Source organism: Marmota flaviventris, chromosome 4, assembly GCF_047511675.1.
Source record: "Marmota flaviventris isolate mMarFla1 chromosome 4, mMarFla1.hap1, whole genome shotgun sequence".
Taxonomy (NCBI): Eukaryota; Metazoa; Chordata; class Mammalia; order Rodentia; family Sciuridae; genus Marmota; species Marmota flaviventris.
In genome coordinates this window covers 64379317-64391962 of record NC_092501.1, presented here as the reverse complement: position 1 = coordinate 64391962, position 12646 = coordinate 64379317, and positions in this window count along the sequence as shown.

The window sequence follows — 12646 nt, the reverse complement described above, 5'->3', positions numbered from 1 at the left end:
TCAAATTTGATCATTTTCATCTAAACATTTCTCAGTTCACACAGAAAGATGGCATATGCACAGCCAGAGTTACATAGAGTTTGATAGGTCTTTGTCAGCTGGAATGTGTCAGAAATAGAAACTCATTTTAACAGAATTAACCAGGCTAGTTTTAGGGTCAGTCAACAGGGCCAGAACCTTGTGAACTCAAGCATCCCCAAGATAACTTTGACAGTATACATCCTAAGAGGCAGCATTTATCAAATTCCCAGGAAGCTGTTATTTCATCTGATTTCATGAGCATGTCTTAATTACCATCCTGATGTGTTCAGGCAGCTGAGACCCCAGGCTATAGCTCCCTAAGGATTCATACCAAGTTCCTAAATGACCCCTCATTAGCCAGTAAGTGATAGCTCTCCACGGATGAAGTTAGTTTTAGTTAGAATTAAGGTTCTATTATTTCTTTTTCTCAGGTAAAAGTGATAGCACATTTATTCTCAACTTTGCTGGTTTGTCAGACAAAAAGTTTGCAGATTTATTGTTCAATCCTTGTGCTTTGGTTTTATTGTTATTATACAATTCATTCTGTTTAAATGAATGGAAAAATTATTTCCTTTGCTGAGGAGCTAGGGAATTAAAGTATTAATGCTCTAAGAAAAATACTTTAATTTCTGACTGATATTTATAAGACTAATAAATCTTTTCACCAGAATGCATTGCCGGTAGAAATATAAATTATTATAGCCTTTTTGAAATGCAGTTATGAATGAATCAATTAAAATTTCTGTGATGTTATATTATTGCTGAATCATTATCCCAGAGATAAAGGCACAAAGATACATGTAGAAGGAAGTTTACAGTGCAAAAACAAAAGCCCAAACACAAAACAGCTAATATTCATCACAAAGTGAAGAGTTTGAATAAATGTGCATCCATTTTACACTAATTTATGTAGTTAATCAAAAAGGAAAGCTGACTTTCAATTCCAGCAAAATAATGACCTGGATCAGCAAAAAGAAGAAGCAGCAACAGAAGCAGCAGAAGAAGGCAAAGAAAAGAAAATAAGAAATCTCCAGGTGCAATAAGATAAAGCTTTAAAGAAGAATTATGGTTATATTTTATGTTCCATAAGCAATGGCTAAAGGATTCAACACTCCCACAAAACAGAAGAGCAAGCCTCAGGCCTATACTAGATAAGAAATTGGAACTCAGCACTAGAAGACACTAGAAGGCTACAAGCAAAGTGCAAAAAACACTAAATCACTCAATCCAGTGACCAGAGGCAATGACAAGAAAGAAATGGTAGATGCACTCAAGGCCCTGTCCATATCCCTAGGATGCTGACAGCATGTACCTGAGACTCTGATGAAGTATAATTTCCTGGGGGTTTGGTATAGATTTTTGGCTTGGTGGGTTAATAGGGCAAGTTTAAAGGATTAAGAGGAAATGCCCTTTGGAAATGCCCAAACCAGTAGTGGACAGAGGCTCGGTATCTAAACATCTCATCATTCCTCTTTTCACCTGAAATAACTCTGGGGTATATTTTACATTATATCCAGCAGGACTGGGTGCCTCTTGCCTATGATAATTACCTAATTACCTATTAGGCTTGGTTGCTTTTCCCCACATTTTATCTCACTTTTCCATTTCCTTGAGGTGTTACTTGTGATAATACTCCAAATAAACTACTAGCATTTTAATCCTTAACTTGAGATCTGGAGGAACTCAAATTTTAAGACAGGTTAGAGGGGCTAGCATTGTGGCTCAGTGGTAGAGCACTTGCCTGGCATGTGTGAGGCCCTGGGTTTGATCCTCAGCACCGCATATAAATAAATAAAATAAAAGATCCATTTACAAATAAAAATATTTTTTTTAAAAGACAGGTTAGATCCTAGATAGAGGAGTAGGAAACAATTCTCCTATAGAAACTTACAGGGACAATACCCACTGGCTTTGAGTCCAAATCTATGCACAGGTGGTACAGAGAAATAGCAAACATAAGTTCTGTTGGATATTGGGTAAAGGCAAATTAAGAAATAAAGTTCTCAAGTATACTTCAAAAGCAAACTAAAACCATTGAACAATATTTTCAAAAACTTGTATATTTACTTTCTTTAAGAAAGGACTTTTGGGGGCTGGGGTTGTAGCTCAATAGTGGAACACTTGCCTAGCATGTGTGAGGCTCTGGGTTCAATCCTCACACTATATAAAAATAAATAAATAAAACAAAGGCATTATGTCCATCTATAAAAAATATTTTTTTACAAAAAGAAAGGACTTTTGATGCTTAAAGTGAATTCATAATACAAAAATGATTAAAATAAACAATCCATCATGAATTGGAGTCAGTAGACAAAATAAGCATGGATTAGTACTCCTCAAATCTGAAATAACAAACTAGAAATTTGAGTAATCCCATAAAGTAAATATCTTTAAAATTATTAGATTTTTTAAATTATTTTGGAATGAAGGAAATATGTAATATCATGATAAAGACAGCTAACTTTTTCTCAATGTTTATGATGAGCTAGGTTATTAAGGGCCAACAAAATATGCAATCCTATGTAAGAAAATAATTTGGTTTTATTTACTATTAATTTTTTATGCCAACACAGAACAACTGGTTTTCTCACTATATTGAACTCCTTTCAACACCATACTGGAAGTTCTAGCCCCTACAATTCAGTAATAAAAGAAAGGAAAGCAATATATATGGAGAGAAATAAAGAAAACAGTCCTTATTTGTAGGAAACATAATTGTCCACATAGAAAAATCATGAGGACTCTACAAGTAAACCTCTTGAACTAATAAATGACTTCAGCATTTTTGCAGGCTACTGGATACAAACACACACACCCACACCCACACACACACACACACACACACACAAATCTACTGCTTTTCATTATAGTAACAATTAATACATGAAACTAAATAAAAACAATATCATTTACAACTGATCAAACTAATAGCAAATGCTTATATATAAACAATAAAATATCTATAAGAATATGCACTGAAAATTACAAAGGGTGGAAAATAATCAACATAGACATAAATAAATGGAAATACATACTGTGTCCAAGGTTGGAGACACAATCCAATAAAGATGACAATCTCCTCCCAACTAGTCAGAAGGTCTAATCCAAATCCATCAAAATGCAAACAAGATTATTTATAGACAAGAAGAATTTATTATTAAATTTATATGGAAAGGAACAGTCTCCACAATAGCTAAAACAATATTGGGAGAGTAGGGAGAAGACAGGGGAGGAATCACTAAGCAATGCCAAGGCTTGCTGTGTAGCTACAGTAATCAAGACTATATGACACTGGCTAAAGGCCAGACACAGGTCAACAGGACAGAACAGAGAGTCCAGGACTAGACCCACAGAAACTTGATCCACTGATTTTTTGACAAAGGAACGAAAGCAATGCAATGGAGAAAGGATATCCTTTTCAAAAACTGGTGCACGAGAAAGCAGATACCCAAAGGCAAAAATAAAGCCTCATCCTGAATCTTATACTTTATAGAAAAGGTAAATCAACACACACCATGAACTCATGTGTAAAACAGAAAACTCAGACTTTTAGGGGAAAAAAAAAACTGTAGTGAAAAGCTTGGAAATCTACAGCTAAGGGAAAGGGCTCAACTTGACCCCAAAAACATAATCCATGAAAGAAAACTTAATAAATTTCACCTCCTCAAAACTTCACAGATTTTAGGGTCTGAAGACCCTATGAAGAGAATGACAGGCAAGCCACCGACTGGGAAGAAACATTTTTAAACCACATAACCAACAAAGAACAACTACCTGTAGTATATTAAGAACTTTCAAAACTCATAGTTAAAAAAAAAAAAGCTCCAATGAATAAATTGGCAAAAGATTCAAGCAAGCATCTCGGACAAGGAGATATACAGATAACAAATAAGGACATGCAAAGATATTGCACATCTTTTGTCAGTAAAGGAAAGCAAATTACAACCTCAATGAGTGATTACTACATGCAAATAATAACATCAACTATCAGTGAGAACATGAAGAAATTCATCACTCATACATTACTGGTAGAAATATAAAATGCACAGTCACTCTGGAAAACAACTTGGAAATTTTTTATAAAATTATATATGTAATTATCATGCAAATCAGCAATTGTACTCTTTGGCATATATTCCAAATAATAAATCTTGTATTCATACAAAAAGCTGTACATAATTTTTCATATCAGCTTTATTCACAACAGTCAAAAACTGGCAACTACCCAAATATCCTTCAATGGTTGAGTACTGAACCAAAAAGACATACCCAACTGCCAAAGAGAATTGACCTATTTATCACATAGCTTGGTGTGTCTTTCTGTAATGAAAATTTTACTTGTTTTGTAAACATAAATTATTAAGGGTTTCACTCAATTGCTGAGGCTGGTCTCAAGAACTGGTAGTGTTCCTACCTCGATCCCTTGAGTCATTGTGATCACAGGTATGCACCACCTCACAGCTTGTTCTGCATAATCTTGCCCCATATTCAAGGAGCTGTGTGTTAGGTTCATGTATTCATCACCACAGCTATATAGACTGGTCCTGACACTGCTTGATCTAAAGCCTCAAATTCTAATAGAAAATAGAGTGATATCCTCAAAAGTCCATAATTTTGATTACTAACTTCACCATTTTAGTGATGACCTTTCTGTGCTACACATATTATATAGTTTGGATCTGAAATGTCTCCCAAAGGCCGATGTGTTAAAGCCCATATTTGGAGGTGTTGGTATCTTTAAGGTCTAGTGGGAGGTCTTCAGGTCACTGGGGTATGTCCTTAAAGGGATATTGGAACCGCAGTCTCTTTCTTTTCCTTTTCTTTTATGTCCCAGTCATGAGTTGACTGGGTTTGCTCTGCCACTGTCCCACCATGATTTGCAGGCCCAAAGCAACTAGGCCAATGCATCATGGACTAGAACTTCCAAAGCTGTAAGTCAAAGTAAACCTTCTCTCTAAAGTTGATTATCTCAAGTATTTGTTATAGTAGTGGAAGGCTGACTAAATATCTTCATGCACATCATATATGTTATCCTATTTTGCCTTGACCACAATTATTTAAGGAAAGACTCTTAGTATTCGCATTCCATAGGTAAAGAAATTTACATTTCAAGAAGGCACGATTCTTGCCCAAGTTCACAAGAGTTCAGTGTTCAGATTCCAGCGTCAAGGCGAGTAGTATCACTCCACAGCAATGTTTGGAGGAACTAATAATTTGCCACCTCTTCTGCCTTCTCCTGACCTTAGCAATTTATGTCACCTCTCTAGGCTTCTGTTTACACATTTATTAAACTTTTAAAAAAGCATCTTCCCTAAAAGATGTTTCTGAGAACTAAAGGAGATAATGCATGTAAATCATCTTACAAAGAAACAGAACCTTCCTACCTCCCATCTCTGCCGCCTAATTGCCAAAAGCGTGTCCACCAATAGGGAAATATGAACTAAGGAATTGATTCTAATTATACAAAAATAGAAGAATAAATAATATGTATCCCCACTGAGGCTATTAGACTGGAAAGCCAGAGTGTTCTCCCTGGCTTGCACAACACGAGCTGTTTCTTTCTTGGCCCATTTCTACTCCCAGAGCCAGAACTTATGCCAGATAGCTTTGAATTTGAGCATCTGCTTACTCCTCCATCAGTCCCCAAAAAGCAGCATATGAGCTTCATGTTGTCTTAGTTAATCCTCTGAACATGAAGAAAATTCCAAGGCGAGTTTGTTGCAGCTCCTTTTTTATGCATGGAAACACTCACCCTTCTGTCACAACTTTACCATCTGGTAATAAATGCTCTCATGAATCTGTGCACATTGTTCTAACAAATATGCCCCATCTCTGCACACAAGGAATAATATGGCATTCCTGGTCCCAAATAGGGGGACTAATGAAAAGAGGGGGATACACAAGTTTCCAATGACCCACCAAGGAAGACGGAAAGCCTTGACTCTGCAGTGATCCCTCAGAACACTGATTAACACAGAGACATGTAAATTGTCACCTGTGTGCAGTAAATGCTAAGGGTGACAGTGAACAGATGTCTCCTTATTTTTTGAGAAGTGGTCATCTGGCTTTTCATCACTTCTTGGTCAGCCAAAGTCCGAGGTCTCCAGGTCTTTCTCTTCCATTTATCTTAAAAGTCTCTATAAATTGCCAATCCTTTTTATGTGAAAACTCAGGTTATAACCTAGGAGAACTGTGTCCACATTGTCACCAGAACTTTTTACCATGATTCTTGGCCAATATAAATCACATCTTGAATTATAAAGACAGAGCTAACTTAAAAGTTTATAATCAATTTAAATTTTAAAACCCAGCACCAACACCCACAATTGACTGATTTCATTTTATATGCATTTACGTATCTTCATTCAGATGTGGCATAGAATAATATTGAGTAACTTTGAAGTAATGAATGAAAATGTCAGAGCTAAGTCCATTCACCATCTACTGACCACTGAAAGTAAACATTAATATGTTCTGATATTTTACTTAGAAGTCTGATAGAGTATTATTTCTGGATTCATTAAGACTTAATTTAAATCTTGATTAAGATTAATTGAGTTGTGCTAGTCTTGGCAGTTTAGAGACTAAAAAAGGTTAAAATATGCCAATCTGCTGATGATTAATTCACATTGAATATAAGATGTTCATTAAATTACCTTGGACATATTATTTTTAACTTCAAAATAAAAATAACTATCCAAGAGTTATCAATTTTACTATTTGTAAGGTCCAAATTTTAATTCCTTCTCTCTCTTTTTCTCTCTCTACTTCCCTCCCTCCATTCCTTTTCTCCCTCCTCCTCCTCCTCCTCCTCCTTCTCCTCCTTCTTCTCCTTCTTCCTTCTCTCTCTCTCTCTCTCTCTCTCTCTCTCTCTCTCTCTCTCTCTCTCTCTCTTTTTTTGAGACAAGGTTTCACTATGTTGCCCAGACTGGACTCAAACTCATGATCCTCCTGCTTCAGTAGACCAAGTGGCTGGGATTATTGGCATAAACCACTCGATCTGGCTTAAATTTTAATTTTCTGGATAAATCAAGATTTAGAAGACGAATCACATTCTAGTCAATTTCAACTATTAAAGAGTTTTGATGTTTTTTAAGGATTCTTAATTTGTATAAAATATACAAATCTAGATTTAAAGTATATTGGTAGTTATAATTATTCAGTAAATAAATATAAAGACTATTTTAATACTTTTGGAAAGTGGAGAATGTTTTCTGAACAGACTTTCATTTACCTAATCTTTCCTGATTATCTACATGCCATGTAATGTTCTGCGTTGTATGGATTTTGTTTTGACCATGAAAAACATTTCTGTCTTCAAGGAGCTTATGTTCTATTCAAAAAGGACAAAGAAAGATAGCTATTACAAAAAACAAAAAATCTACCTAGGTTTTTTACTTATGATAGGTATTTTTTCCTCTTATATTGCTCATATTATTTGTCCATGTTTTGCAAATTGAAGTTGCATTACAAATCAATAGCTATGACAACATCTCAATGATTAGAAACAGATATTTAGTAGATTTGATTAGAACTGATATCTAGTTTAAGAGGATATTGTGTTTCATTTTCCTAGATATGGCGACTTGTACTGTTTCTAACCTTAATGTTAATAACAATTTCCAAACTTGATTGATGTCTAATTCAGCAGTGTCACATTAACAACATTAGTTCTGAGAGTACAACATTTAATCACCTGCAATCATTTTCAATAGATATGTTTTGAATGAAAAAAAAGATCACTTCACTATAAACATATTCACGTGAAGATTAATAGCATATTTTGTAAGAGTTCATTGCAATTTGACATTTGTTCTGATTGAACAGTCGAGAGCAATTTGTTCCTTGAATAGCTTGGCTTATCTTAGCAGTCTTATTTTGAAAATATCACCATTCAGTTCAATATTTATTTTTGTTCAGTCACATAAATAGAGATAATATTATAAACTTCATATCCTAATCCCTGAAATCATTATCTTTTCAACATTTCCCTAATGACTTAATGAGAAAGACTAGTTAAAATGACTAAACATCCTCACACAAAAGGCAAATTGGGAATATATTATAGGAGTCCTGAAATATTCATAGATAATTTACCAGTCCTCCCTTTTACAGTACAGTATATTATGGACAGTGTGTACTACTGACTCAGAATCTCATGTATTTTTATGGTATCACTCAGGTCTATAAACTATAGTTTATAGTTTAAAAATCAAGATGGCAGTGCTCAATTCTAATGTCTCTCCAACTACATGTTTTAGACAGCAACTGGGAGCACCATCGTAAAATTGCACTATTTAACCTGGAGATGATTTTAAATTGTTATACTCTTAGCTTTTTGCTGTTGCTTGTGGCTGAACTCAACAAATTAAGACCATTGACAGTAGCAAAGGGAAGACATAAACATCTAGTCTAAAGGGAGCAACACTGAAGGAAAAGGTACTGGATACTGTTACCCACAACATTTATCATCATTTGATGCAGTAAACATTCGTGTCTAAAACTGTCAGCAATTTTTCACAAGAAGCAACAGCTGAAAAATGCCTAAATATATTTGATTTGAACCTGTAAGTCTCATCCCAAGATCAGCTTTGTAGTGCTGTCAGGATCATTTCTTAAAAACAAGCTGAGTTTAATTCAGTTTGGCTTCATAATGTAAATATTTTATGAGATTTTAGAATTGCAATTTTTCATAAGATCTATAATTATAGGCAAGAGGAATTCTATCACTAAAATAACTTAATAGTAGAAAAATATTAAAGTATCTGAGACATGAAAGACATTTTTATATCCTCTCTTTTAATACTGAAATATGAAATTCAGAATCTTAAGGGGAAAAACAACTATAGGTGTGCTGGTAACATATGAGTGAGAAAGAAGAAAAACATGGCCTTCCTGCTTTGATGAGATTTACAAACAACTTTGGATTATGAGTGTAGGTCTCACTAGAAACAGCCAGAAAAGAAGTTCATTAGCTTACTTTACTCAGAAAACTTTTTAAAAATAAAAAATTTACCTGTCTCCCCATTTCATAAAGGGGAGATTATAATTAAGTTTTAAGTGGAAAGCAGCCACCTGGACAAATTGCATCTTTTATATAATTGTGAATTCTAATCTCAGTCTGATGCCACAAAAATTTTATTTCCCACTATCAATATTCTTGGGGCCACAGTTTATCCTATAAGGAAAACAGAATTTCCTGCACTTTAAAAGCGGCAAAGCTTAAGAAAAAATTATTCCATGTAGCTTTAAGAGACCAGATTCCTCTTGATATATAACTAAAATAGACACAGAGCAGTATATTATAAAAGATACTGGCTTCCAAATATACTTAGAACATATTCTTTATGGCCAAGTATATTTCTTTCAATTGTGCTCAGCAAAATATGACATACACGTTAACTGGATGAGGAAGAAGCCATAACAAAGATAAATGGGTAAAGCAGAACTCTCAGATCTTCCTGCAGAAGCAAATCCTTTAGCTGATGTACCTGGATTTAAGGTTTTTCTTCTGAACTTAATGAGGATAGAGAAAATGACCTAGTGAGAGTTTTGGTAGATTCCAAGACTTTGTGGAAATACATAATATTGGATATTGTCATCAAGCAGATCCTCTCCCAATAAGTTACTTTATTGATTTTTGAAAGCAAGAGAGATGCCAGATTATTTAGACTTTTTACTGCAAGTAACCGTCACTCATCTCTATTAAACATAAGGGTGTTGATTGCCTCAGAAAACCCACACTGATGATCGGGCATGTGACTCAGAGGTACGGACTTGCCTAGCCCTGGGTTCAATTCCCAGCACCTAAAAAAAAAAAAAAAAAAACATGTTGAGGCATGGGACAAGACCTCCAGACAAACTAAAGCCAGAACTCAGAATGACATATTGTGGCTATCCCTGTTCTTCTATGTACTCATTTCTACAAATCTCCTCTGGGCCTCTCCATTTCCCTCCCTCCAAAATCATTTACTCCTCTGGCATCCAGTCTTGTCTGTGAATGTAATGGGCCCAATCATTCCCTCGTGCAGAATTTAGGAGCTGGGATTGAATCTATAAGATATAAATTGTGGGAGACTTTAACTACTAATTCTATTTTTATCTGCAAGTCACTGTGGTCTACATTTTACATGATCCCTCTGCAACATATGAAATGGCCGAATAATACCTCTTTCAAGGATCTCCCTGCACCTATTTACAAATTCAATTTAACATAAATAAGGATTTGTACCAAGCATTGAAGGACTCAAAGATCTAGACTATAAAAAGACCAGAGGAATTAGGATGTTTCTGTAGTGCCTGATTGTTATAGGGCTTTCATCTTCTAAACCCAACAGGGAAACACAAAATCACTAAAATCACACAGCAAAATGATCCCCAAAGAAACTTCAAGGGATATATTTGCAAAATGCATCACCAAACTGTGGGTAATAGACTCAGAAAAATAATATGCACAGAAAGATTTAGGTTATTAGATAAATAAACAGAAATATTGCTATGAAATAAAAATTTCTGGTAAGATTCCAATATGAAATTTTAATTAGTTTTAGAAATGACTGTTATTTATAATCTGTAAATATGCACATACTGACATAAAAATGTACTTAAAATTTTAATTAGGAGTCAACTTTGTTTCAATTCAGTCTAGATTGTTAATATTCCTGTATTTATAAAAGCTCAAAAATAAATACATGATTAAGTTAAATTCTTTAAATAATACAAATAAAGTTTAAATTTACTTTTACAGGTTTCTGCCCAGAAGTTTCCATGTTTATTAATTTTTTAAAAATCACTGAGATATTCATATATTCATTACTGCAATTTAGGAATTCATGTTTATGGGTACTGGATCTGTATGCAATTTGTAGTTCAATTTTTACTTAATAAAAAACTTTAAAATTTAAAAAATAATGCAATAAATTTCCCTAAAATCCATCAACTAGAAAAGTTGAAGCTCAGTATTGCCATTTTCAGAAGGGTCCATCAGAAAGATATTGAAGATTAATTAATGAGGGATAAAAGTTTTAAAGCATTAAACCATCTTAAGCATTCACTTAGCTAATAAAATTGAGACAAATATGGCATTATGCCAACCAAAGTGAAATTTTATTCAGGAAGCAAATATAAGTTAATATCTTCAAAGGCAGTTAGGAACATTTTGCAAAACACTGGATTCATGAAATCTCTTATGAGCCTCTTTAAAACATGATGGTCTACATTTTACATGATCCCTCTGAGTTTAAAATTTTACATGATCCCTGTGAATTTAAAATTTTAATTAGCAAATATGAAAAATACAAGAATAGTTCTTCATGTGTTAGCTCATTATTTAAAGCAAATGAAACAAATCACATCATCTAAACAAAATCACACACACACACACACACACATACACACACACACCTGTTTCTTCATTTAATGGCATGTACCAATGTCACTGTGATGTTGTGAGGCTCAAATGGTATAAAGCTTTGGAAAGCACAGGATGATTTTCTCCTATATGAGTCAATGTATTGCCCTATACATGTTTCAGGGTCAATGCCATGTACTCACCATACCCCATTTCCAACTACAACTACATTCCCTACTTTTGGTCCAAACTGGTAGTTCTATGCTTGAACTTTGCTAATTGATAGATTTTAGAAAAATGCATGGATTCTTTAATTTTCCAACTTTTTAGTAAAATAAAAATTGGACTATGAATAGCATGGAAATATGGGACTCATGAGCATGTATTTCTTAAAGGCAATAATGAATATGCTTATATGGATTATTCAGTGATGGGTTTAATTAATGAAATTGGAAATTTCTGAGTTATCACCTGCAGAAGTAAATTTGATCATTAATTTGTGTCTCCAATGGAAAGAATACATAAGAGATATATGCCTCTAAAGACATCCTGCATGGTCTCCATGGTTAGTCAGCCATAGGCAGAGGACCCAAGGCCCTGAAGGTTGGTGGAGTCACCAGAGCAAAGGGTCCCAATCCATATATAACTTTACTGAGGAAAACATATTGCAGCCCTACACCAGACTATCCAATGTGAGGAACAAAATCATTTTCATTGAAGTTTGGAAGTTTTTTGGAATATCAATTAACCTGTATACTTAAAAGCCTGGCCCTAAGAAACAATTAGCTGGAGATTTTAAGAACTTATGCCCAAACCCATTATCATTAATGGAAAATAAGTATGTATAGGCTCAATAGTATCACTGTATATCTAAAAAGTTTGTAATAATATGACTTAATGAGCTTTAATGAGTTAATTATAATATTTATTGTCCATATCACATATGTTAGCATCCACATATCAGAAAGAACATTTGGCCTTTGGTTTTTGGGGACTGGATTATTTCACTTAGCATGTTAGTCTCCAGCTCTATCCATTTACCAACAAATGCCATAATTTCATTCTTCTTTATAGCTAAGTAATATTCCATTCCGCACATGTACCACATTTTCTTTATCCATTCATCTGTGAAGGATATCTAATTTGGTTTCATAGCTTAGCTATTGTGTTTTGAGCTGCTATAAACATTGATGTGGCTGCGTCACTGTAATATTTTAAGTCCTTTGAGTATAAATGGAGGAGTGGGATAACTGGGTCAATGGTGGTTCCATTTCA